At 38.9% G+C, this 27,848-nt stretch overlaps 1 protein-coding gene and 1 pseudogene across 2 annotated transcripts in view; one reads left to right on the top strand and one right to left on the bottom strand.

Annotated features, from left to right (window-relative positions):
• DNAJC12 (DnaJ heat shock protein family (Hsp40) member C12) overlaps positions 1–27,848 on the top strand; it is a 151,489-nt gene that overhangs the window by 46,610 nt on the left and 77,031 nt on the right. The gene's annotated exons all lie outside the window — the stretch shown is intronic.
• On the bottom strand, positions 25,652–27,005 carry LOC118931445 (single-stranded DNA-binding protein, mitochondrial-like; annotated as a pseudogene).

Raw genomic sequence — 27,848 nt, 5'->3', positions numbered from 1 at the left:
TTTTCGGGGTAGCCAAATTAGGCTTTGATCCTCTGTATAAACACAAACAGACCCTTTGCCTACACTTTTATATGTCCTTTATATCATTGTGTAGAACTCATTAGAGGTCACCACATAGGAACTGCATTTTTTTTTTTAATCATTAATCTACACTTACATGACGAATACTTTGTTTACTAGGCTCTCCCCTATACCAGGTCCCCCCTATATACTCCTTTACAGTCACTGTCCATCAGCGTAGCAACCTGTTGTAGAATCACTACTTGTCTTCTCTGTGTTGTACAGCCCTCCCCTTTCTCCCACCCCGCTATGGATGCTAATCTTAATACCCCTCTTTTTCTGCCCCCCCTTATCCCTCCCTACCCACCCATCCTCCCCAGTCCCTTTCCCTTTGGTACCTGTTAGTCCATTCTTAAGTTCTGTGATTCTGCTGCTGTTTTGTTCCTTCAGTTTTTCCTTTGTTCTTATATTCCACAGATGAGTGAAATCATTTGGTATTTCTCTTTCTCTGCTTGGCTTGTTTCACTGAGCAAAATACCCTCCAGCTCCATCCATGTTGCTGCAAATGGTTGGATTTGCCCTTTTCTTATGGCTGAGTAGTATTCCATTGTGTATATGTACCACATCTTCTTTATCCATTCATCTATCAATGGACATTTAGGTTGCTTCCAATTCTTGGCTATTGTAAATAGTGCTGCGATAAACATAGGGGTACACTGGTCTTTCTCATACTTGATTGCTGCATTCTTAGGGTAAATTCCTAGGAGTGCAATTCCTGGGTCAAATGGTATGTCTGTTTTGAGCATTTTGATGTACCTCCATACTGCTTTCCACAATGGTTGAACAAGTTTACATTCCCACCAGCAGTGTAGGAGGGTTCCCCTTTCTCCACAGCCTCGCCAACATTTGTTGTTGTTTGTCTTTTGGATGGCAGCCATCCTTACTGGTGTGAGGTGATACCTCATTGTAGTTTTAATTTGCATTTCTCTGATAATTAGCGATGTGGAGCATCTTTTCATGTGTCTGTTGGCCATCTGTATTTCTTTTTTGGAGAACCGTCTGTTCAGTTCCTTTGCCCATTTTTTAATTGGGTTATTTGTTTTTTGTTTGTTGAGGCGTGTGAGCTCTTTATATATTCTGGACGTCAAGCCTTTATCGGATGTGTCATTTTCAAATATATTCTCCCATACTGTAGGGTTCCTTTTTGTTCTATTGATGGTGTCTTTTGCTGTACAGAAGCTTTTCAGCTTAATATAGTCCCACTTATTCATTTTTGCTGTTGTTTTCCTTGCCTGGGGAGATATGTTCAAGAAGAGGTCACTCATGTTTATGTCTAAGAGGTTCGTGCCTATGTTTTCTTCCAAGAGTTTAATGGTTTCATGACTTACATTCAGGTCTTTGATCCATTTTGAGTTTACTTTTGTATATGGGGTTAGACAATGGTCCAGTTTCATTCTCCTACCTGTAGCTGTCCAGTTTTGCCAGCACCATCTGTTGAAGAGACTATCATTTCGCCATTGTATGTCCATGGCTCCTTTATCAAATATTAATTGGCCATATATGTCTGGGTTAATGTCTGGATTGTCTAGTCTGTTCCATTGGTCTGTGGCTCTGTTCTTGTGCCGGTACCAAATTGTCTTGATAACTATGGCTTTATAATAGAGCTTGAAGTTGGGGATTGAGATCCCCCCTACTTTATTCTTCTTTCTCAGGATTGCTTTGGCTATTCGGGGTCTTTGGTGGTTCCATATGAATTTTTGAATTATTTGTTCCAGTTCATTGAAGAATGTTGCTGGTAGTTTCATAGGGATTGCATCAAATCTGTATATTGCCTTGGGCAGGATGGCCATTTTGATGATATTAATTCTTCCTAGCCATGAGCATGGGATGCGTTTCCATCTGTTAGTGTCCCCTTTAATTTCTTTTAAGAGTGACTTGTAGTTTTCAGAATATAAGTCTTTCACTTCTTTGGTTAGGTTTATTCCTAGTTATTTTATTTTTTTTGATGCAATTGTGAATGGAGTTGTTTTCCTGATTTCTCTTTCTGTTGGTTCATTGTTGGTATATAGGAAAGCCACAGATTTCTGTGTGTTGATTTTGTATCCTGCAACTTTGCTGTATTCCGATATCAGTTCTAGTAGTTCTGGGGTGGAGTCTTTAGGGTTTTTTATGTACAGTATCATGTCATCTGCAAATAGTGACAGTTTGACTTCTTCTTTGCCAATCTGGATTCCTTGTATTTTTTTGTTTTGTCTGATTGCCGTGGCTAGGACCTCCAGTACTATGTTAAATAACAGTGGGGAGAGTGGGCATCCCTGTCTAGTTCCCGATCTCAGCGGAAATGCTTTCAGCTTCTCGCTATTCAATATAATGTTGGCTGTGGGTTTTTCATAGATGGCCTTTATTATGTTGAGGTACTTGCCCTCTATTCCCATTTTGCTGAGAGTTTTTATCATGAATGGATGTTGAACTTTGTCAAATGCTTTTTCAGCATCTATGGAGATGATCATGTGGTTTTTGTCTTTCTTTTTGTTGATGTGGTGGATGATATTGATGGACTTTCTAATGTTGTGCCATCCTTGCATCCCTGGGATGAATCCCACTTGGTCATGGTGTACGATGGTTTTGATGTATTTTTGAATTCGGTTTGCTAAAATTTTGTTGAGTATTTTTGCGTCTACGTTCATCAGGGATATTGGTCTGTAGTTTTCTTTTTTGGTGGGGTCTTTGCCTGGTTTTGGTATTAGGGTGATGTTAGTTTCATAGAATGAGTTTGGGAGTATCCCCTCCTCTTCTATTTCTTGGAGAACTTTAAGGAGAATGGGTATTATGTCTTCTCTGTATGTCTGATAAAATTCCGAGGTAAATCCATCTGGCCCGGGGGTTTTGTTCTTTGGTAGTTTTTTGATTACCGCTTCAATTTCGTTGCTGGTAATTGGTCTGTTTAGATTTTCTGTTTCTTTTTGGGTCAGTCTTGGAAGGTTGTATTTTTCTAGGAAGTTGTCCATTTCTCCTAGGTTTCCCAGCTTGTTAGCATATAGGTTTTCATAGTAGTCTCTAATAATTCTTTGTATTTCTGCGGGGTCCGTCGTGATTTTTCCTGTCTCATTTCTGATACTGTTGATTTGTGTTGACTCTCTTTTCCTCTTAATAAGTCTGGCTAGAGGCTTATCTATTTTGTTTATTTTCTCAAAGAACCAGCTCTTGGTTTCATTGATTTTTGCTATTGTTTTATTCTTCTCAATTTTATTTATTTCTTCTCTGATCTTTATTATGTCCCTCCTTCTGCTGACCTTAGGCCTCATTTGTTCTTCTTTTTCCAATTTCGATAATTGTGACATTAGACCATTCATTTGGGATTGCTCTTCCTTTTTTAAATATGCTTGGATTGCTATATACTTTCCTCTTAAGACTGCTTTTGCTGTGTCCCACAGAAGTTGGGGCTTAGTGTTGTTGTTGTCATTTGTTTCCATATATTGCTGGATCTCCATTTTGATTTGGTCATTGATCCATTGATTATTTAGGAGCGTGTTGTTTAGCCTCCATGTGTTTGTGAGCCTTTTTGCTTTCTTTGAACAGTTTATTTCTAGTTTAATGCCTTTGTGGTCTGAAAAGTTGGTTGGTAGGGTTTCAATCTTTTGGAATTTACTGAGGCTCTTTTTGTGTCCTAGTATGTGGTCTATTCTGGAGAATGTTCCATGTGCACTTGAGAAGAATGTGTATCCTGTTGCTTTTGGATGTAGAGTTCTGTAGATGTCTATTATGTCCATCTGTTCTAATGTGTTGTTCAGTGCCTCTGTGTCCTTACTTATTTTCTGTCTGGTGGATCTGTCCTTTGGAGTGAGTGGTGTGTTGAAGTCTCCTAGAATGAATGCATTGCATTCTATTTCCTCCTTTAGTTCTATTAATATTTGTTTCAGGTATGTTGGTGCTCCTGTATTGGGTGCATATATATTTATAATGGTTATATCCTCTTGATGGACTGAGCCCTTTATCATTATGTAATGTCCTTCTTTGTCTTTTTTTACTTTCTTTATTTTGAAGTCTGTTTTGTCTGATACCAGAATTGCAACACCTGCTTTCTTCTCTCTGTTGTTTGCTTGAAATATCTTTTTCCATCCCTTGACTTTAAGTCTGTGCGCATCTTTATGTTTGAGGTGAGTCTCTTGTAAGCAGCATATGAATGGATCTTGCTTTTTTATCCATTCTATTACTCTGTGTCTTTTGATTGGTGCATTCAGTCCATTTACATTTAGGGTGATTATTGAAAGGTATGAATTTATTGCCATTGCAGGCTTTAAGTTTGTGGTTACCAAAGGTTTAGGGTTAGCTTCTTTACTATCTTACTGTCTAACTTAACTCGCTTGTTGAGCTATTATAAACACAGTCTGATGATTCTTTATTTCTCTCCCTTCTTATTCCTCCTCCTCCCTTCTTCATATGTTGGGTGTTTTGTTGTGTGCTCTTTTTAGGAGTGCTCCCATCTAGAGCAGTCCCTGTAGGATGCCCTGTAGAGGTGGTTTGTGGGAGGCAAATTCCCTCAACTTTTGCTTGTCTGGGAATTGTTTAATCCCTCCTTCATATTTAAATGATATTCGTGCTGGATACAGTAGTCTTGGTTCGAGGCCCTTCTGTTTCATTGCATTAAGTATATCATGCCATTCTCTTCTGGCCTGTAGGGTTTCTGCTGAGAAGTCTGATGATAGCCTGATGGGTTTTCCTTTGTAGGTAACCTTTTTTTTCTCTCTGGCTGCCTGTAATACTTTGTCCTTGTCTTTGATCTTTGCCATTTTAATTATTATGTGTCTTGGTGTTGCCCTCCTTGGATCCCTTGTCATGGGAGTTCTGTGTACCTCTGTGGTCTGAGAGGCCATTTATTCCCCTAGTTTGGGGAAATTTTCAGCAATTATTTCTTCAAAGACATTTTCTATCCCCTCTTCTCTCTCTACTTCTTCTGGAATACCTATGATTCTTATATTGTTCCTTTTCGTTTGATCACTCAGCTCTCTTAAAATTCTTTCATTCCTGGAGATCCTTTTATCTCTCTCTGCATCAGCTTCTCTGCGTTCCTGTTCTCTGTTTTCTAGTCCATTAATGGTCTCTTGCATCTCGTCCATTCTGTTTTGAAGTCCTTCCAGAGCTTGTTTTATTTCTGAATTCTCCTTCCTTAGTTCTTGCATATTTCTCTGCAAGTCCATCAGCATGGTTATGACTTTTGTTTTGAATTCTTTTTCAGGAAGACTGGCTAAATCTATCTCCCCAGATTCCTTCTCAGGGGAAGATGTAGCAGATGCCGAAGCTGTCTGGGTTAGTCTTGTCTGGATCATATTTTTTTGCCTTTTCATGTTGACAGGTGCTATTGACTGTCAGCTGGGAGGGCCAAAATTTTCACTTGCTACTGGCCTTTCTTTACTGGGACAACTGCGACCCCTAGTGGCTTCTGTTGGGTAATTGCGTGTAGACTGGGTCTTTGTGTCTTGCCTGGCCGGAAGGGAGAAATTTCCCTTTCTGTGGGCGGAATTTGTCTCAGGCTGCTTCTCTGCTTTCGCAGCGCCCGTTGGGGTAATGGATGGGGGGGCTGCTTGACTGTTTGCCTCCGTGAGGGGTCTCAGAGCTGTTGCCCAGGGGGTTAGTGCACCCGGTTTTCCCTGTAATTTCCAGCTGCTGTACTGTGACCTGGGTTGTTTCCGTCAAGCTGTTAAGTCCCTGTCCCTTTAAGACTTTCAAAAAGCCCCCGCTTTTCTTTGTCACAGGGGCATCAGCTTCGGCACCAGCTCAGAGGTCTTACTCCCTGTTTCCCCAGTATCCAGGGCCCCCTGGGCACGTACTGTGTCTGCGCTCTGGCCCGGATGGCTGGGGCTGGGTGTTCGGCAGTCCTGGGCTCCGTCTCCCTCCCTCTCTGCCTATTCTTCTCCCGCCGGGAGCTGGGGGGAGGGGCGCTCGGGTCCCGCAGGGCCGGGGCTTGTATCTTACCCCTTTCACCAGTCGCTGGGTTCTCGCTGGTGTAGCTGCAGTCTGGCCACTGTCCTGCGTCTTCTGGTCTCTCTTTTAGGGCTAGTTGTGTTTGTTGTATTTTCAAAAGTATATATGTTTTTGGGAGGAGATTCCCACTGTCCTACTCATGCCGCCATGTTGGCTCCGCCCCGATTGGCTCTCTAGTTTTTTTTTATGTATAATGTAATGTCATCTGCAAACAGGGACAGTTTGACTTCTTCCTTACCAATCTGGATGCCTTTTATTTCTTTGTGTTTTCTGATTGCCATGGCTAGGACCTCCAGTACTATGTTGAATAATGGCAAGGAGAGTGGGCATCCTTGTCTTGTTCCCAATCTTAGAAGAAAGGCTTTCAGCTTCTCTCTCTTATTATGATGTTGGCTGTGGGTTTGTCATATATGGCCTTTATTATGTTGAGGTACCTCTATATCCACTTTGTTGAGAGTTTTTATCATGAATGGTTGTTGAATTTTCTCAAATGCTTTTTCAGCATCTATGGAGATGATCATCTGGTTTTTATCCTTCTTTTTGTTCATGTGGTGGATGATGTTGATGGATTTTCGAATGTTGTACCACCCTTATATCCCTGAGATGAATCCCACTTGATCATGGTGTATGATCCTCTTCATGTATTTCTGAATTAAGTTTGCTAATATTTTGTTGAGTATCTTTGCATCTATGTTCATCTGGGATATTGTTCTGTAGTTTTCTTTCTGGTGGTGTCTTTATCTGGTTTTGGTATTAGAGTGATGCTGGTTTCATAGAGTGAGTTTGGAAGTATTCCCTCCTCTCCTATTTTTGGGAAAACTTTCAGGAGAATGGGTATTGTGTGTTCTCTAAATGTCTGATAAAATTCAGCAGTGAATCCATCTGGTCTGGCGGTTTTGTTCTTAGGTAGTTTTTTTGATTACTGATTCAATTTCATTGCTGGTAGTTGGTTTGTTTAGATTTTCTGTTTCTTCCTGGGTTAGTCTTGGAAGGTTGTATTTTTCTGGAAAGTTGTCCATTTCTTCTAGGTTATCCATTTTGTTAGCATATAGATTTTCATAGTATTCTCTAATAATTCTTTGTATTTCTGTGGGGTTCATTGTGATTTTTCCTTTCTCATTTCTGATTATGTTTATGTGTGTAGATTCTCTTTTTTTCTTAATTAGTCTGGCTAGGGATTTATTAATTTTGTTTATTTTCTCAAAGAACCAGCTGTTGGTTTCATTAATTTTTTCTATTGTTTTATTCTCAATTTTATTTATTTCTTCTCTGATTTTTATTATGTCCCTCCTTCTGCTGACTTCAGGCTTCATTTGTTCTTTTTCCAGTTTCAATAATTGTGAATTTAGACTATTCATTTGGGATTGTTCTACCTTCTTTAAATAGGCCTGGATTGCTATATACTTTCCTCTTAGAGCTGCCTTCACTGTGTCCCACAGAAGTTGGGGTGTTGTTCTGTTGTTTTCATTTGTCTCCATATATTGCTTGATCTCTGTTTTAATTTGGTCATTTATCCATTGATTATGTAGGATCATGTTGTTAAGCCTCCGTATGTTTGTGAGCCTTTTTTTCTTTGTACAATTTATTTCTAGTTTTATACCTTTGTGATCTGAGAAGTTGGTTGGTACAATTTCAGTCTTTTTGAATTTGCTGAGGCTCTTTTCATGGCCTAGTATGTGGTGTATTCTGGAAAATGTTCCAGGTGCATTTGAAAAGAATGTGTATCCTGCTGCTTTTGAGAGTAGAGTTCTGTAGATGTCCATCTGTTCTAATGTATTGTTCAATGCATCTGTGTCCTTATTTTCTGTCTGGTTGATCTGTCCTTTGGAGTGAGTGGAGCATTGAAGTCTTCTAGAATGAATGCATTACATTCTATTTCCCCCTTTAATTCTGTTAGTATTTGTTTCACATATGTAGGTGCTCCTGTGTTGGATGCATAGGTATTTATACTGTTTATATCTTGTTGGATTGTCCCCTTTATTATTATGTAATGTCCTTGTCTCTTGTGACTTTCTTTATTTTGAAGTCTGTTTTGTCTGATACAAGTACTGCAACACTTGGTTTTTTCTCCCTATTAGTTGCATGAAATATCTTTTTCCATCCCTTCGCTTTTAGTCTTTGTATGCCTATGGGTTTGAAGTGAGTCTCTTGTAGGCAGCATATAGGTGGGTCTTGTTTTTTTATCAATTCTGTGACTCTGTGTCTTTTGATTGGTGCATTCTGACCATTTACATTTAGGGTGATTATCCCTATTAGGTGATATTAGGGTGATAGTTATGTACTTATTGCCATTGCAGGCTTTAGATTCGTGGTTACCAAAGGTTCAAGGGTAACTTCCTTACTATCTAAGAGTCTAACTTAACTTGCTTAGTATGCTATTACAAACACAATCTAAAGGTTCTTTTTTTTTCTCCTCCTTTTCTTCCTCCTCCATTCTTTATATATTAGGTATCATATTCTGTACTCTTTGTCTGTCCCTTTTTATTACCTCTGGTGCCATCTATTTAACCTTAGGAACACTTCCATCTAAAGCGGTCCCTCCAGTATATACTGTAGAGATGGTTTGTGGGAGGTAAATTCTCTCAGCTTTTGCTTATGTGGAAATTGTTTAATCCCTCCTTCAAATTTAAATGATAATCTTGCCAGATAAAGTATTCTTGGTTCAAGGCCCTTCTGCTTCATTGCATTAAATATATCATGCAACTTCCTTCTGGCCTGTAAGGTTTCTGCTGAGAAGTCTGATGATAGGCTGATGTGTTTTCCTTTGTCCGTGATCTTATTTCTCGCTCTGGCTGCTTTTATTAATCTGTCCTTATCCTAGATCTTTGCCATTTTAATTATTACATGTCTTGGTGTTGTCCTCCTTTGGTCCCTTGTGTTGGGAGATCTGTGTACCTCAGTGGCCTGAGAGACTATCTCCTTCCCCAGATTGGAGAAGTTTTAAGCAATTACTTCCTCAAAGACACTTTCTGTCTCTTTTTCTCGCTCTTCTTCTTCTGGTACCCCTATAATATAAATACTGTTCCATTTGGGTTGGTCACACAGCTCTCTCAGTATTCTTTCATTCATAGAAATCCTTTTTTCTGTCTGCAGCTCAGCTTCTTTGTACTCCTCTTTCCTAATTTCTATTTCATTTATCATCTCTACCATATCTAATCTGCTTTTAATACCCTCCATTGTGTTCTTCAATGATTGGATCTGTGTTCTAAATTTGTTCCTGAGATCTTGAATGTTTTTCTGTACCTCCATGAGCATTTTAATGATTTTTATTTTGAAATCTCTTTCAGGAAGATTCATGAGGTCAATTTCATTTGAATCTTTCTCAGGTGTATTTGTAATTTTGCTTTGAATCAAGTTCCTTTGATGTTTCATAATTTGTCTGTGGTGTCCTCTAGTGCCCAGAAGCTCTACTCTCTGGAGCTGCTCAGCCCCTGGAGCAATGTCGGGGGTCACAGTGGAGCGGTGTTGGTGCTTGGAGGGAGGAAAGAGCTGTTTTCTGCTTCATGACTGCTATGCCTGTCTCCACTGCCAGAACCTGTGGGCTAAACACACAGGTGCAAGCCTTTATGCTTTCTGTTTGTAGCTGCTGTAGGTAGGGCTTCCCTCTGGTTGGCCTGATGCCAGTGCAAGGGTTGCCAGTTTGCATGCCTGAGCCATGTGCAGGCTAGCTGGGAGGAAGACACAGCAGGCTGCATATCACAGTGGGGCGCCTTGAAGCTGGATAGCCAGCCAGGGGGATGGTGCACCTGAAGATCGTTTAAGCTCCCAACCTGCTGGGCAGAGTGCACCCAGACAATTTTGTCTACCTGTCCTTTCTCCTGAGTAAGCTCTGTGAAATCCTTGCCCCTTTAGCAGCCCACTCCCTTTTAGGAAGTCTCTCAGCCTGCCCACCCAGATCAGGCAGATATGAATCCCTGTTTTCCACAAGCAACTGGAATCTCTGACTCTCCAGGTGTTCCACCTGTCTTAGCTTTCCAACTGCACTAAATCACCAGAGCACCATGAAATGTAGGTTCATGCTCCCAGAGCAGATTTCCAGGGCTAGGTGTTCAGTAGTCCCAAGCTTCCACTCCCTACTCACTTTGTTTCTCTTCCTCCTGGTGAGCTGAGGTGATGGAAGGGCTTGGGCCCCACTGGGTCACAGCTTTGTTACATTACCCTGTTCTGTGATGTCTGCTCTTTTCTCCCAGTGTATGCAGTATGGTTGCAGCCTTCTGTCCTGTTGCTCTTTCAGGATTAGTTGTATTAATTATATTTTCATATTATATGTGGTTTTAGGAGGAGGTCTCTGTCTCACCTCTCATGCCACCATGTTTAATCCAATCCCTGTTAGTGCTGTTTGATATAATAGTTTTTATTTTCTCCAAGAAATATGTCCTTTCTTATTTTTTTTGAAATATGGGGCTTTCTTGCTCTATTGTTTTTCAGTGTTTGATAAAAACAGGAAACAAGAAACAAAGTGGATATAAAGGGAACATATCTCAGCACAATAAAGGCCATGTAGAAACCCATAGCCAACATCATACTCAGTGAAAAGCTAAAGCTTTTCCTCTAATATCAGGAACAAAACAAGAATGCCTACTCTCACCACTTTTATTCAACATAGTTCTGGAAGCCCTAGCCACATCAATCAGACAAGAAAAAGAAATAAAAGTCATCCAAGTTATAAAAGTAAAATTGTCATTATTTGCAGGTGACATATTATACATAGAAAACCCTAAAGACTCCATCATAAAACTATTAGCATTAATGAGTACAGTAAAGTCATAGGATACAGAATCAGTACATGAAGATCTGTTGCATTTTTATATACAAAATAACAGGAAGAGAAATACAAATAGCAGACAGAGAAGTTAAGAAAGCAATCACATTTACAATTACATCAAAAAGAATAAAATACCTGGGAATAAATCTAAACAAGGAGGTGAAAGACCTGTACTCTTGAAAACTATAAGACATTGAAAGAGAAACTGAAGATACAAATAAATGGAAAGATAGTTCATGCTCATGGATAGGAAGAATTAATATTATTAAAATGGCCATACTATCCAAAGCAATCCACAGATTCAACACAATCCCTATCAAAACACCAATGGCATTTTTCACATAACTGGAGCAAATAATACTAAAATTTTTATGGTGACACAAAAGACCCTGAATATATAAAATAAGTAAAAGCAATCTTGAGAGAAAAACAAACTGGAGGTATCATGATCCCTGACTTCAAACTATACTGTGAAGCAACAGTAATCAAAACAATATGTACTGGCACAAAAATAGGCACATAGATCAAATGAAACAGAATAGAGAGCCCAGAAATAAACCCACACTTAAATGGTCAATTAATTTTATGGCAAAGGAGAGAGGAATATATAATGGGGAAAGGACAGTCTACTTAATAAATGGTGCTGGGAAAACTGGACCACTATCTTACCCCATACACAAAAATAAACTCAAAATGGATTAAAGACCTAAATATAAGGCATGAAAACCATAAAACTTATAGAAGAAAACATAGTAAACTGTTGAACATTGTCATTAGTAATTTTTTTCCAGATCTGTCTCTCCAGACAGGGAAACAAAAGCAAAAATAAGTGAGAATACATCAAACTACAAAGCTTCTACACAGCAAAGGACACCATCAACAAAACAAAAAGGCAACCTACTGAATGGGAGAACATATATGCAAATGATATATTTGACAAGGGGTTAATTCACAAAATATATAAGGAAGTCATGCACTTCAACACCCCCCCCCAAAAAAAATCCAACTGAAAGATGGGCAGAGGACCTGGAAAGACATTTTTCCAAAACAGACATACCCATGGCCGACAGACACGTGAAAAGATGCCCAACATTATTAATCATCAGGGAAATGCAAATCAAACCACAATGAGATATCACAAATTAGTCATGGGGATGAAAGAACAGCATAGGGAATATAGTCAATATTATTTTAATATCTTTGTATGTTGACAGCAACTACAACACTTAGATGGTATTTAATAATGTATATAATGGTCAAATCACTATGTTGTATACCCAAAACCAATAAAATATTGTATATCTACTGTATTTCAATTTTTAAAAAATTTAGAAAATAGGGAACAAGAAATATTTCACTTTCTTAACTATCATAAAAATATAAGTGATAATGCTTGGCAACTGTCATTTGGCCTCAGTGTCACAGAGCAACAGGGGCTGGAAGGCTGTAACAAATACAGTAGCACAGGACCTATTTAAAGGGGGTATTCCCATCTCAGCTCCAGGCAAATATTGCCACTGGGAATGGCAAGTGAACCCATAATTATCACATTTTCCAATTTTTCAAGAGGAGGTGGAAGCCTAGAATTTTATGTAAAATCCCCCAATTTATAAATGTTGGCAACTAATCCACATTTTAGGAACATGGTTTAGTAAGTCTGATTTGATCTGTGGGTTGCAAGTTCAATCTTGTCTCTTTAATTTCAATGTAAATTCCTTGTGAGGAACTGCTATTACAGATTCTTTTGAATAATCTCCCATAGTGCTAGGCACATATTTTGTGCTCAGAGAATTGTGCTGATCAGTGAAGCTGCTCATGAGTATTACTATATTTATATTTCAATTCCTTTAGGCAAATGGTCATTTGGCAAGCTTGGGCTTTCACAGAATCATATGGTATCTGTGAATTGATCACTGAATCAAATGGATTGTCAGAATTTACCAAAGACAATGGGGCCTAGGACATAGAAAGTATTCATTCAATGTTTGTTTTTATTCCATTAATATTTCTGAGTATTAGATTAATATACTGGTCTAAGTCATACATTGCTACATGTTAAAATCACTGAGGGTAGCTTTAAAAGAAAATACCTGTGGCTGCACCCTGAGATACTCCATTCTATTTGGTCTACAGGAGGTTCCAAATGTGTAGCTATACAGAGGGTCACTGATCTAGGTTTTGGGAATCAGGACTCATAAAACCAGAGAATCACAGATCTGAACTGCCAGAAGTTATCTCATGAATGATTTGGTCCAGTTTCATGTCTTTAAGCCACTATTTCCCTAAAACTATCATTGTATCTGATTTGACTACTATATTACTAATATACTCCATTGCAATTCTATTTAAGAGAGATGCTCCAAAGGGCTATAGAAGGGAAAGGTTTTTAAAGGCAGGACAAGGAAGTCATAGAAAAAAGGACTGTCTTGGGTGAGGTCACTCCTTTGGGGATTGGAGAGGGTACATGTGACAGATTACCTCATTGATGCTGGCCAGAAAATTCCTGACTGACTACATTTCTGGGGGAGGTTGAAACCACAATTAGGTAAGAAATTAAGCCCCAATTTGGTAACCTGGCCTATCAGAAATGCCTCCATGTTGGGCCTATGGTTGTCTGTTTAACAATTCCCCACTTTTTTTTTAACTTTCTTATTTTTTTTTTATTTTGGTATCATTAATCTACAATTACATGAAGGACATGTTTACTAGGCTCCCCCCTTCACCAAGTTCCCCCCACATCCCCGTTCACAGTCACTGTCCATCAACATAGTAAGATGCTGTAAAATCACTACTTGTCACCAAGTTCACAGTCACTGTCCTTCAACATAGTAAGATGCTGTAAAATCACTACTTGTCTTCTCTGTGTTGCACAGCCCTCCCCGTGCCCCCCCCACAGTATACATGCTAATTGTAATGCCCCCTTTCTTTTCTTCCCACCCTTATCCCTCCCTTCCCACCCGTCCTCCCCAGTCCCTTTCCCTTTGATAACTATTAGTCCATTCTTGGGTTCTGTGCTTCTGCTGCTGTTTTGTTCCTTCAGTTTTCTTTTGTTCTTATACTCCACATATGAGTGAAATCATTTGGTACTTGTCTTTTTCCACCTGGCTTATTTCACTGAGCATAATACCCTCTAGCTCCATCCATGTTGTTGCGAATGGTAGGATTTGTTTTTTTCTTATGGCTGAGTAATATTCCATATGTACCACATCTTCTTTATCCATTCATCTACTGATGGACATTTAGGTTGCTTCCATATCTTGGCTATTGTAAATAGTGCAGCGATAAACATAGGGGTGCATCTGTCTTTTCCAAACTGAAGTGCTGCATTCTTAGGGTAAATTCCTAGAAGTGGAATTCCTGGGTCAAATGGTATTTCTATTTTGAGCATTTTGAGGAACCTCCATACTGCTTTCCACAATGGTTGAACTAATTTACATTCCCACCAGCAGTGTAGGAGGGTTCCCCTTTCTCCACAACCTCGCCAACATTTGTTGTTGTTTGTCTTTTGGATGGTAGCCATCCTTACTGGTGTGAGGTGATATCTCATTGTGGTTTTAATTTGCATTTCTCTGATGACAAGAGATGTGGAGCATCTTTTCATGTATCTGTTGGCCATCTGAATTTCTTCTTTAGAGAACTGTCTATTCAGCTCCTCTGCCCATTTTTTAATTGGATTATTTGCTTTTTGTTTGTTGAGGTGTGTGAGCTCTTTATATATTTTGGATGTCAACCCTTTATCGGATCTGTCATTTTCGAATATATTCTCTCATACTGTAGGATACCTTTTTGTTCTATTGATGGTGTCCTTTGCTGTACACAAGCTTTTTAGCTTGATATAGTCCCATTTGTTCATTTTTGCATTTGTTTTGCTTGCCCGGGGAGATATGTTCAAGAAGAGGTCACTCATGTTTATGTCTAAGAGATTTTTGCCTATGTTTTTTTCTAAGAGTTTTATGGCTTCATGACTTACATTCAAGTCTTTGATCCATTTCGAATTTACTTTTGTGTATGGGGTAAGACAGTGATCCAGTTTCATTCTCTTACATGTAGCTGTCCAGTTTTGCGAGCACCATCTGTTGAAGTGACTGTCATTTCCCCATTGTATGTCCATGGCCCCTTTATTGAATATTAGTTGACCATATATGTTTGGGTTAATGTTTGGAGTCTCTATTCTGTTCCATTGGTCTGTGGCTCTGTTCTTGTGCCAGTACCAAATTGTCTTGATTACTGTGGCTTTGTAGTAGAGCTTGAAGTTGGGGAGTGAGATTCCCCTCCAACCCCCACTTTATTCTTCCTTCTCAGGATTGCTTTACCTATTCGGGGTCTTTGGTGTTTCCATATGAATTTTTGAACTATTTGTTTCAGTTCATTGAAGAAAGCTGTTGGTAATTTGATAGGGATTGCATCAAATCTGTATATTACTTTGGGCAGGAAGGCTATTTTGACGATATTAATTCTTCCTAGCCAAGAGCATGGGATGAGTTTCCATTTGTTAGTGACCTCTTTAATTTCTCTTAAGAGTGTCTTACAGTTTTCAGGGTATTGGTCTCTTTCACTTCCTTGGTTAGGTTTATTCCTAGGTATTTTATTCTTTTTGATGCTATTGTGAATGGAATTGTCTTCCTGATTTCTCTTTCTATTAGTTTATTGTTAGTGTATAGGAAAGTCACGGATTTTCTGTGTGTTAATTTTGTATCCTGCAACTTTGCTGAATTCCGATATTAGCTCTAGTAGTTTCGGAGTGGAGTCTTTAGGGTTTTTATGTACAATATCATGTCATCTGCAAATAGTGACAGTTTAACTTCTTCTTTACCAATCTGGATTCCTTGTATTTCTTTGTTTTGTCTAATTGCCATGGCTAGGACCTCCAGTACTATGGTGAATAACCGTGGGGATAGTGGGCATCCCTGTCTTGTTCCCGGTCGCAGAGGAAAAGCTTTGAGCTTCTCGCTGTTCAGTATGATGTTGGCTGTGGGTTTATCATATATGGCCTTTATTATGTTGAGGTACTTGCCCTCTGTACCCATTTTGTTGAGAGTTTTTATCATGAATGGATGTTGAATTTTATCTAATGCTTTTTCAGCATCTATGGAGATGATCATGTGGTTTTTGTCTTTCTTTTTGTTGATGTGGTGGATGATGTTGATGGATTTTCGAATTTTGTACCATCCTTGCATCCCTGGGATGAATCCTGCTTGGTCATGGTGTACGATCCTTTTGATGTATTTTTGAATTCGGTTTGCTAATATTTTGTTGAGTATTTTTGCATCTACGTTCATCAGGGATATTGGTCTGTAGTTTTCTTTTTTGGTGGGGTCTTTGCCTGGTTTTGGTATTAGGGTGATATTGGCTTCATAGAATGAGTTGGGAGTATTCCCTCCTCTTCTGTTTTTTGGAAAACTTGAAGGAGAATGGGTATTATGTCTTCTGTGTATATCTGATAAAATTCCGAAGTAAATCCATCTGGCCCGGGGGTTTTGTTCTTGGGTAGTGTTTTGATTACTGATTCAATTTTGTTGCTGGTAATTGGTCTGTTTAGATTTTGTGTTTCTTCCTTGGTGAGTCTTGGAAGGTTGTATTTTTCTAGGAAGTTGTCCATTTCTCCTAGGTTTTCCAACTTGTTAGCGTATAGGTTTTCATAGTACTCTCAAATAATTCTTTGTATTGCTGTGGGGTCCATCGTGATTTCTCCTTTCTCATTTCTGATTCTGTTGATTTGTGTTGACTATCTTTTCCTCTTTATAAGTCTGACTAAAGGCTTATCTATTTTGTTCATTTTCTCAAAGAACCAGCTCTTGGTTTCATTGATTTTTGCTATTGTTTTATTCTTCTCAATTTTATTTATTTCTTCTCTGATCTTTATTATATCCCTCCTTCTGCTGACCTTAGGCCTCATTTGTTCTTCTTTTTCCAATTTCGATAATTGTGACATTAGACCATTCATTTGGGATTGTTCTTCCTTCTTTAAATATGCCTGGATTGCTATATACTTTCCTCTTAAGACTGCTTTTGCTATATCCCACAGTAGTTGGGGCTTTGTGTTGTTGTTGTCATTTGTTTCCATTTATTGCTGGATCTCCATTTTGATTTGGTCATTGATCCATTGATTATTTAGGAGCATGTTGTTAAGCCTCCATGTGTTTGTGAGCCTTTTTGCTTTCTTTGTACAGTTTATTTCTAGTTTTATGCCTTTGTGCTCTGAAAAGTTGGTTGGTAGGATTTCAATCTTTTGGAATTTTCTGAGGCTCTTTTTGTGGCCTAGTATGTGGTCTATTCTGGAGAATGTTCCATATGCACTTGAGAAGAATGTGTATCCTGTTGCTTTTGGATGTAGAGTTCTGTAGATGTCTATTAGATCCATCTGTTCTAGTGTGTTGTTCAGTGCCTCTGTGTCCTTACTTATTTTCTGTCTGGTGGATCTGTCCTTTGGCTTGAGTAGTGTGTTGAAGTCCCCCAGAGTGAATGCATTGCAATCTATTTCCTCCTTTAATTCTGTTAGTATTTGTTTCACATATGTTGGTGCACCTGTATTGGGTGCATATATATTTATAATGGTTATATCCTCTTGTTGGACTGACCCCTTTATCATTATGTAATGTCCTTCTTTATCTTTTGTTACTTTCTTTATTTTGATGTCTATTTTGTCTGATACTAGTATTGCAACACGTGCTTTTTTCTCTCTGTTGTTTGCATGACATATCTTTTTCCATCCCTTGACTTTAAGTCTGTGCATGTCTTTGGGTTTGATGTGAGTCTCTTGTAAGCAGCATATGGATGGGTCTTGCTTTTTTATCCATTCTATTACTCTGTGTCTTTTGATTGGTGCATTCAGTCCATTTACATTTAGGGTGATTATTGAAAGGTATGTACTTATTGCCATTGCAGGCTCTAAGTTTGTGGTTACCAAAGGTTCAAGTTTAGCTTCTTTACTATCTTACTGTCTAACTTAACTTGTTTATTGAGCTATTATAAACATGGTCTGATGATTCTTTATTTCTCTCCCTTCTTATTCCTTCTTCATATGTTGGGTGTTCTGTTCTGCGCTCTTTTTAGGAGTGCTCCCATCTAGAGCAGTCCCTGTAAGATGCCCTGAAGAGGTGGTTAGTGGGAGGCAAATTCCGTCAACTTTTGCTTGTCTGGGAATTGCTTAATCCCTCCTTCATATTTAAATGATAATCGTGCTGGATACAGTATCCTTGGTTCGAGGCCCTTCTGTTTCATTGCATTAAGTATATCATGCCATTCTCCTCTGGCCTGTAAGGTTTCTGTTGAGAAGTCTGATGATAGCCTGATGGGTTTTCCTTTGTAGGTGACCTTTTTTTTCCCTCTGGCTGCCTTTGATACTCTGTCCCTGTCTTTGATCTTTGCCATTTTAATTATTATGTGTCTTGGTGTTGCCCTCCTTGGATCCCTTGTCATGGGAGTTCTGTGTACCTTTGTGGTCTGAGAGGCCATTTCCTCCCCTAGTTTGGGGAAGTTTTCGGCAATTATTTCTTCAAAGACACCTTCTATCCTTTTTTCTCTCTCTTCTTCTTCTGGTACCCCTATAATGCGGATATTGCTCCATTTTGATTGGTCACACAGTTCTCTTAATATTCTTTCATTCTTGGAGATCCTTTTGTCTCTCTCTGCATCAGCTTCTCTGCATTCCTGTTCTCTGTTTTCTAGTCCATTAATGGTCTCTTGTATCTCATCCATTCTGCTTTGAAGTCCTTCCAGAGCTTGTTTTATTTCTGTATTCTCCCTCCTTAGTTCTTGCATATTTCTCTGCAAGTCCATCAGCATGGTTATGACTTTTGTTTTGAATTCTTTTTCAGGAAGACTGGTTAAAACTGTCTCTCCAGGTTCCTTCTCAGGGGAAGATGTAGAAGATGTCAAAGCTGTCTGGGTTAGTCTTGTCTGGATCAAATTTTTTTGCCTTTTCATGTTATAGGTGCAGTGGTATGCTATTGATGTGTGTGTCAGCTGAGAGAGCCTAGGCTTTTTCCACTTGCTCCTGGCCTTTCTTTACTGGGACAACTGCGACCCCTGGTGGCTTGTGTTGTGCTATTGCGTGTAGACTGGGTCTCTGTATCTTGCCTGGCTGGAATGGAGGAAGCTCCCCTGCTGTGGGTGTGGCCAGCCTCAGGCTGCTGCTCTACTATGGCGGGGCCCCGGAGGGGTAATGGACGGGGGGCTGTTTGGCTGTTTACCTCTGTGAGACGTCTCAGAGCTTTTGCCCAGGGGGTTAGTGCGCCCGGAGTTCCCTGGAATTTCCAGCTGCTGGACTGTGACCCAGGATGCTTCCGTCCAGCGGTGGCGTCCCTGTCCATTTAAGACTTTCAAAAAGCACTCGCTTTTCTTTGTCACAGGGGCACTGGCTTAGGGACCTGCTCCAAGGTCTTGCTGTCCTGTTTCCCTAGTTTGCAGCACTCCATGCATGCACTGTGTCTGCGCTCTGGTGCGGATGGCTAGGGCTGGGTGTTTTAGCAGTCCTGGGCTACCCGCTCCGACTCCTCTCCTCCCGACGGGAGCTGGGGTGAGGGGTCTCGGGTCCTGCCGGGCCGGGGCTTGTATCCTACCCCTTTCACCAGGTGCTGAGTTCTCGCATGTGTGGATGTAGTCTGGCTGTTGTCCTGTGTCTTCTGGTCTCTCTTTTAGGATTAGTTGTATTTGTTGTATTTTCAAAAATGTATATGTTTTTGGGAGGAAATTCCCAGTGTCCTACTCACGCTGCCATCTTGGCTCCACCCTCCAACAATTCCCCACTTTTGATCAGACTCTTGGCTTAACTGAGAGATGTAATCAGAATTTAAGGCATTTGCTAGAAATACCATATGACCTAGTAACTCCACTCCTAGGAATTTACCCAAAGAAAACAAAATCCCTGATTCAGAAAGATAAATACACCTCTGTGTATATCACTGCATTATTTACAATAGCCAAGTTATGGAAGCAACCTAAGTGTCCAGCAATAGATGAATGGATAAAGAAGATGTGGTGCATATACAAAATGAAGTATTTGTCAGTCATAAAAAAGAAATCCGTACATTTACAACAATGATGGACCTAGAGTGTATTATACTAAGTGAAATAAGCCAGGCAGAGAAAGACAGATACGATATGATTTCACTTATTTCTGAAATCTAAAAACAAAACAAAATGAACAAGATAGCACTAGACTCAGACTCTGAAAAGTGACTGGTGGTTAACATTGTTGGGGGGTATTAGTGTGGGGGGATGGGGAAGGGGAGGGAGAAAAAGGGGCACATTCTCAATAATAATTTGGTCACAGGGACAGTAGTACAGCACAGGGAACATAGCCAGTGATTCTGTAACATCTTCCTATGTTGACAGTAACTGCACTAGGTAGGGTGAGGATTCAATAATATGGGTAACTGTTGGACCACTTTGTTGTATACTTGAAACCAATATGATTATATATCAATGGTACTTCAATAAAAAAAATTTTACGGCATTTGCACCACTCCCAGCTACTGCTCTAAGTTCTCACCACTTTTGTTCTTCCTTTTGTGTGGTGTCCATGGGTCCTGGCTTTCTTGCTTTATCTGATCCTCTCAAATCATGACTTCAGGCAGGTCATGATCCTTAAGTTGGTCATTCTTTTCAATTCTCCTCTGAAGTTCCAGTCTCAGGGAAGTCATCTTCTTGATACTTAGCAGCTGTGTACATGCATTTAAAGCTTTTGAGAGAACACTATACACGAGGGCGATTATTATGATGATTATAAATAGGATAATTCAGAATGTTTGGAGTGTCCTTCAGAGCCATGGCCCCCAAAATCTAAACCAATAAAATAAGTAGTTACCCATTCAGGCCAAATGGCTGCTCAGTGATCTTATGTAACTGAGTTTCAGCCTCACCAGAAGTGTTACCCAGGTAGAGCAGGCAGCACTGGCCATGGTATAGACAGCCTCTTGCTCAGCTAAAAGATAATCAAGGGCTACTTATTATCAAGAACAACTTTGGCCAGAGTCTAATGATCTTTGTTGGGCAGCTCTTTGCTTCACCAACACATTCTGCAATGACTTCAAGAATTAAGGAGAAGTTCCTAATCACAGTCTCATCTATATTTATCCCTAACCATGGAAGCAGAGACCTGCCAAAAGGAATCATAAAAGTCCCCTGGTACGTTCTTTCTAACTTGAAGGTGTAATTTTAGGGAAGTTAACCAATGAGATGACTTATTTTGTTTGTGAAAAGTTAGGGGCACAGTTAAGATTTTCTCCTAGACTGAAATGAAAGGTTGTTCTAAGTTCCAGAGGTAATCTTCCTTAGCAATGGCCTGGGAGATACAGATGAGGGTGTTATGTTATCTTTCCAGGCCAATGCCAGCGTAAAGGAAAGGAAAAAAAGAACAAAGGGTTTCATATTTAGTATGATGTCTGTCCATCATTATGGGTAAACGCAGTCTACACCTTGATGTCAGGTACTACACTTCCTCATTAATCTGATTTGGAGGTCTCCTGCATCTGTACAAGACCAGATGTCAGCTGGAGCCATCTCAGTTGTGAGATGTGTATCCAAGACTCCATGCCTTTTAATTTTGTGGCAGGGTCAGTGGTCAGGAAGACTTGGTAAGTTCCTTTGTAATGGGGCTCAAGAGCTGTCTTCCTCTGATATTTCCAGAATACCCAATTACCAGGCTCTAGAGTGTGACCAACTAGTCCTTTCAAATGCAATTCGGGAAGGCTTCTTTCACCTGTTGCTATAGGCTTTAGCACAGACATTAAAAACTCACAGACTAGGATGAGACAAAAAATCAGCAGAAGGCTGTATACCAATAGACATTGGTCTGCTGGCACCTTTCTCATGTGGAGCGTGCTTATGTTCAGAAACAGGTATTGTGAATAGTCAGCAAGATCAAAGGCAATAATGCCTTAGGCCAGGGAAGTCCAACAGTTTTGACAAGCTTAGGAATTTTAAGTTTGAGGCTAAGAAGTTTGTGAGGCTTTCATTAAGGCTTGTGTGATTTGCCCAGTGAAGTGGGTGCCTCAACCACTAGAGATTACAGAATATAATCTGTTTTTAAATGCATTTTACATACATTTGAAGCTTTTGAGAGGATATAATGCACTAGGGAGATCATTATGTTCATTATAAACGGGGTAATTCCCAATGTTTGGAGTGCACCTCAGAGCCATGGTCCCAAGTGGGAAACATGTTTTCTAACAATTTCTTTGCATCTGTGAGGCCATCAGTCTTGCATTAACGGAAGATTTCAACCCACCTAGAAAAAACATCATGCAATAACAAGATCATTTTGACAATCCATACTTAGTAGCTGAATGAAGTCCAGCTGCAGGTGTTCAAAGGGTCGAGAGACAGGAGGTCTGAGGCCTCTGGGGATGAAAAGGGTTTTTCTTAAATGCACAATGGTGGGTAAAGGAATGCAAAAACCAGAAATAGAGTTTTCCAGGGAGCCAGAAAGAACCAAGTAGCTGTCTTGGGTTTCCCATAGCCCCGACTATTTAATTTATAACCATTATTTACCCATTTTAATTTCTGTGATTCAGGAGCAGACTGTTGCCATGTTATAAGGATATCAGGATGGCAAAAGTCTGGTAAGGAGCCATTTTTTGCAGAAGCAGAATGGACATCATCCACATGTGCCACAATCTGTATAGACTCTGTGTGTGCTGCCTTTGCATGAAAGCCAGCTGGGGCATTTCCCTGAGGTCAGGCTTCATCTCTTTAGCGTGGGCCTCAATTCTGGTAACAGCAATTTCGTTAGGTAAGAGAATTTCACATAATTTCTAGAACACACATATACCTATACAAATACCACATGAAGAAAACTTACCATTACTTTTTATTTGACAGTGTTTCTCATGTAATTTAATATATCAAATAAGCCTAATTAGTTTAACAAATCCTTTGGCATGTTTTAAGTCAAAAAGGTTTTATTTAGAATTTCAATTTGGGAAGTTTTCAAAACAAAAATGTTTCAAAACACTTGGTCAAATGGGATCATATGTCACTATGAAACAACACTTAGCTATCTATTTAACCAAAGTGATAAAGATTTCACAGCCCAATGCAGAAGGTTATATAGTTGCTAGCAAAACTTAGCTCTTTTAATATTGAAAAGATTCAGTTTTCTTAAGAAATCAAAGACCTGAAAAAGACAAAACATAAACTCTTGTTTTTCTTACAACAGATTAAAGATGGAGAAAAACCTTTGTGTACAATTTCTTATTAAGAACAGTCAATAATCCAAGAAAACTTGTCCTTTTAATAGAATAGAACATCAAATACTAATATTGCACTAGTATACTTTTGATACTAAGACTCATTCTTAGCCACCTTGATCACACATTAAAATTCCTTTTCAAAGATTTGTTTTCCAGCAATCTAAGTGGCTATCAGTAGATGAATGAATAAAGAAGATACATTACAAATATACATGGAATAGTACTCAGTCATAACAAAGAATGAAATCTTACCATTTGCGACATGGACAGACCTAGAGGGTATTATGCTAACAGAAAAAAGTCAGAAAGACAAGTACCATATGATTTCACTTATGTATCTAAAAAACAAAACAAATGAACAAATAAGCAAAACAAATAGATTCAAACACAGAGAACAGACTGGTGGTTGCTGTAGAGTGGTGGAGGGGTGATAAAATAGGTGAAGGGGAAAATAACGAGAATGTTTGTTATCTTAATTTGGGTGATGGTTACATGAGTGTATTCACATGTCAAAATTCATTGAGCCACACACTAAGATTTTTGCATTGTATGTACCTCAATAAAATAAATTAAAAAATAATCAAATGAAAACTCACTAACAGAAAAATACATTAACTGAACTTACTAACTCAATAAGAAAAAGAATTCCTTTTCCACAAGTTTCTACAACTCCCTTTTTATATTTAAATTTTGTCCTAAGTTCTCCCATAACCAGTTTTACTTAGGACAAAATAACTTTCATTTCCATCAACATAAATGCATGTTCTTTCCTTGTACTTTCTCTTATCAAAAGCACACCTCCTACTTTTCTTGCATGCAGAGGTATTTCCTTTATTATTTCTAATGGCTTTGATTGCATTAGAATTTTTATTTTAGAAACCTTGGTTTCTAGTGAAAACTAAATAATAAGCGATTGTGAACTGTCTGTTATACCAGCATTCTTTAGATTTGCATAGTTATGAATGCATTTCATAATTTTTAGAAACACGTGCTCTTCATAGTACAGTCTTTCAAGAAAGTACAAAATATGTTTATCAACAGACCCAAATTTATCTTTGGTTTCTCAGTAATAAGAAAACAAAAACTAGATAGACTCGTTTAGCAATTAATGTTTCAGTATTTTATCTTATTTGGAAACTGTCTAGATAATGAATTTAACTTAACTCACCATTTATTTTAGCAAAATTTTAAGGTTTTAGGTTACCAAAAAGATTTGGGGAATTTATTTTAAAAATTTACTTAAAATTTTTTTATCTTATTACTAACATCTCTGCTAAACAGTAGACAAAGTCAGCCATTTTCTTGGTAAATTTTGTAATAGAGGCAACGTGATTTTCTTCTTAGTAAACCTAGGTGAAATACAAGTATATTTAATTTTGATAACTCTAGAGAAATGTCTATTTTTATTAAGCCAGCAAACTTAAGCTAGTTTTTCTTTACTGAAAATTATCCTAGGTCATATGAACTTGAAAGGCATTTGGTTTGGTTTCTATTATATTTCAGAGATTTAGAAATGCTTAGTTTTAAGTGTTATTTTTAAACCAATTAAATAGAGCTCTTTGGCAATACCATCTGGAGGTAGAAAATACCACACATCTACAACACATGAACATACAGACAGATGCAAATAGAGACTTCAGAGTTATTGTTTAAAATTCTTAACCATGAGACAGAATGATAATGGGAAAATTAATTAGTTTGTAAAAGAATGGTTGGATCCTGTTTTTTCTGGCAAATGGAGTAAGTTAAGGTTACCTGCTGAGATGGCTAAAGCTTTTTCTACTAATATTTGTGGAGCAGTCACTTAAGATTTGTATTTGTCCTTGACAAGGACCTTTATGGAAGCTGTGGGCTAAATTTTGAGTGAAAGTGCTTCTATAGCCATTTGTATCTTTAAAAAACCTCTGTCCCATTTTTTTCTTCAGTCTTAGGAATTGCGGATGATTTAGATAACAGTTTTAGGTGGGCTTTGACCTGTCTCTCAAGTTGTATTTCTGGTTTTGCAAAGATTTGTAAGATAAGCAGTTGCTCTCAATCTCTCCAAGACTTGGGTTGTAACTTAAATGACATCATAGATTGATCCACCTACTCAATTACATTATCCTCAATTTGCTTCCTTCCCTCTGGGTACATAGTTCTAATTTTACCTTAGGGAAGAAGGCTTTTAAAAAATTCCTATCAGGTTTTAAATACCAGTTTCCAATATGGCCACTGCTGACTACAGAGCTACTAAAAAATTCTTTTAAATATCTTGTCAGTTTTCAGCCAGGACAAACATTAAATATTTTTGGTAGTACTGAATAAAACCTCTTACATATAAGTTGGGTCCCAAAGAGAGTACAAAGGAGACTACCTTCTCAAGATTCAGAACCACTCCCAAAGATAGCCAAAAACCAAACAAACAAAAAATACCAATAACCTGTATGTCCCATGCAGGCAGAAATCCAAGCCCAGTTTTTAGGACATAAAACAAGACAAGCAAGAAGGCAACAGCTATCACTGGGAAAGAAAGGACCAATAACCAATGGGTCTGGGTTTGGAAAGGAAGGGATTGTGTGAAATTTTATTTTCCTCCCTCAACTGAGCAGTACAGAGATTTGGAGAAGCTGATTCTGGTAAGAATTTTCATCTTTTTGCTGGCTTCTGCCAGTTTTTCTAGGATCCCTTCTATAGGCTCCAGTACCTACCAGTTTCCCTTAAGTTGTTAAAGGAATAATGTGGTTGTTTACTAGAAAATTCTACTATTTCATCAGCTCTAGGAGAAGTCCATATGGTAGCATCTAAGGCCATGAACTTAGTGGACTTTTGTTTACAGTTGTATAGTCTTCTCAGAGTAGAAATCCAATTCAGAGGATTACTAGAATGAGTACTCAAAGGACGACGGGAGCAATAGGAGTTATGTTGGTGGTGTGGTCTTTTGTTTTGGGTACCCCATATCTTTAGTTTCTCATTAGCTTTTGGAAACAAAGCTTTTAATGAAGATACTCTGGCATTTTGGAGACTTCCCTTTTAAGTACATCTCTTAAGTGATTTTATCTAATTGGAACATTCTTCACATGGCTATAGTTATTCTAGGTTGTACTTCCTGAGGGGTAGCAGCATTTTGGTAATGTACATTTCTGTCCAGCCATAGGATCCCCAACCTGATGATTATTAAGCCAAGTTTTCAGGACACAAAACAATTTTATTAAGGTTTTGCCATTTTTGCTAGATACCTACAGCTCCCAGGACTACAGTTCTTAGATATAAAATAAGCAGTGTGCCAGAAGGTAGCACACTTGACTCTTTAGAATTTAAGGATCCAATTAGCTAAAGCCTTTGAGATTCTTGGAGCCCAACTAATACCTAAAAGTGATGTGCCACAAGGTTGGGGATTGTGTGTGTTTTACAGTGTATCTCTAATGGAAATTTTCTTGAGGTTGGCAGGTGACCTTCTGTCAGTCTAACTGTTCTGTGAGCAACTTATCCTAATATGGAAGTCTTTGAGTTAGGTGGGAAGTACTCTAACAGCTTTTATTTAATATAAAAGATAATTTAATTCTTTTCCTTAGAAACTATAAAGACATATATATTTTGGAAATGCGGCTATACCATAAAACGGCCAAAGAAGAATCATCCACTTTACGTCTTCTCTTTTACCTGGTTACTCAGAAATATAATGTTACTAGCTATGATTATTGTTGCTTGTCATCTCACATTATTTTTTAACCATGCATCATTGTAGTCTACTTTCCCTTTCACATAAATTTGGGACCCCCTTTTCACATACTGATATTTCACATCTCTGAGGCCTAGTCAGGAATGCTGAAATTCTGTGCCATATTGTCTTTTGACTGACATCACCCATTTGGTATGCTTCACTCTCACTGAATTGCTACATCTCACTTGTTGCTAAAGAAAACACTATGACGGGGTGTTTTCATTCCACCTGTCTCATGACAGAGCCCTGGCCCACCTTCCCATTGCACATTATTTAGAGATCTTTCAAGAGCCAAGCTGCTAGCTATTTCAGACTCATGTCCTACAAACTGATGAAGTACCTGTAATACAGGTCTTCAAAACATGGCTTTTCTTTTTTTTTCCTACAATCCAATCTTTAGTCTTTTCCTCATGCTCTAGATTGAACCTCTAATAGCTTTTAAACTCTCAACCAGTGCCCCCCAATTTTTGCAGCTTTTTTGACCTCAAAGATTCCTCCTAGCAATAGCATTTACATAAAACAATACAAACAAATGTGCACCTTGACACACCAGCACTAACCAAGAGATGTTACTGTGTCCTGTCCTGTGTGCACCACCACCACCAATTCCTGTGGAATCTTGGCTGAGGTCTTCCACCTGGGGAATTGTCTGAAAGGCTAGGCAATTGGCTCTAGGCAGACCTTTCTGCCAGCACAGTTGAATTCCAGGCAAAATCGCCAGTTCAGCTGGGGTCTGGGCAGATCCTTCTGCCTGCTTAGCTGAACTCTGGGCAAAACTGCCAGCTCAGTTAGCCTCTGGGCAGACCTTTCTGGTAGCTCGGTTGGGCTTCAGGCAGTACCATCTACCAGCTCAAGCTGACCTGCCCTGTAAAGGAAAAACCAATAGATCAAGAATTCAATGCAAAACAAGAGCAGAGTTCAACTGAGAGCAACTCACCAACGGCCCCCAGAAATGGTGAGAAAGACAGTGAACTCAAAAGGGTTGTCAGAGCGCTAAATCTGTGTTTCTCATTGTCCCCGCATGCCATAGGAGGTTTGCTTCAGGTCCCATCACTGCCACCAAATATGTTAAAATTCAAGGAAATTTGAAGATTATTTGGCTTTATTAGCAATTCATGAACTTGGCAGCCATTCCAACTTGCAAGTAGAGGGTGCTCCAAAGGGCTATAGAAAGGGAGAGGCTTTTAAAGTCAGGACAAGGAAGTCA

The sequence above is a fragment of the Manis pentadactyla genome, chromosome 8 (genome assembly GCF_030020395.1).
Source record: "Manis pentadactyla isolate mManPen7 chromosome 8, mManPen7.hap1, whole genome shotgun sequence".
NCBI lineage: Eukaryota > Metazoa > Chordata > Mammalia > Pholidota > Manidae > Manis > Manis pentadactyla.
This window is presented reverse-complemented; position numbering and strand designations above follow the sequence as displayed.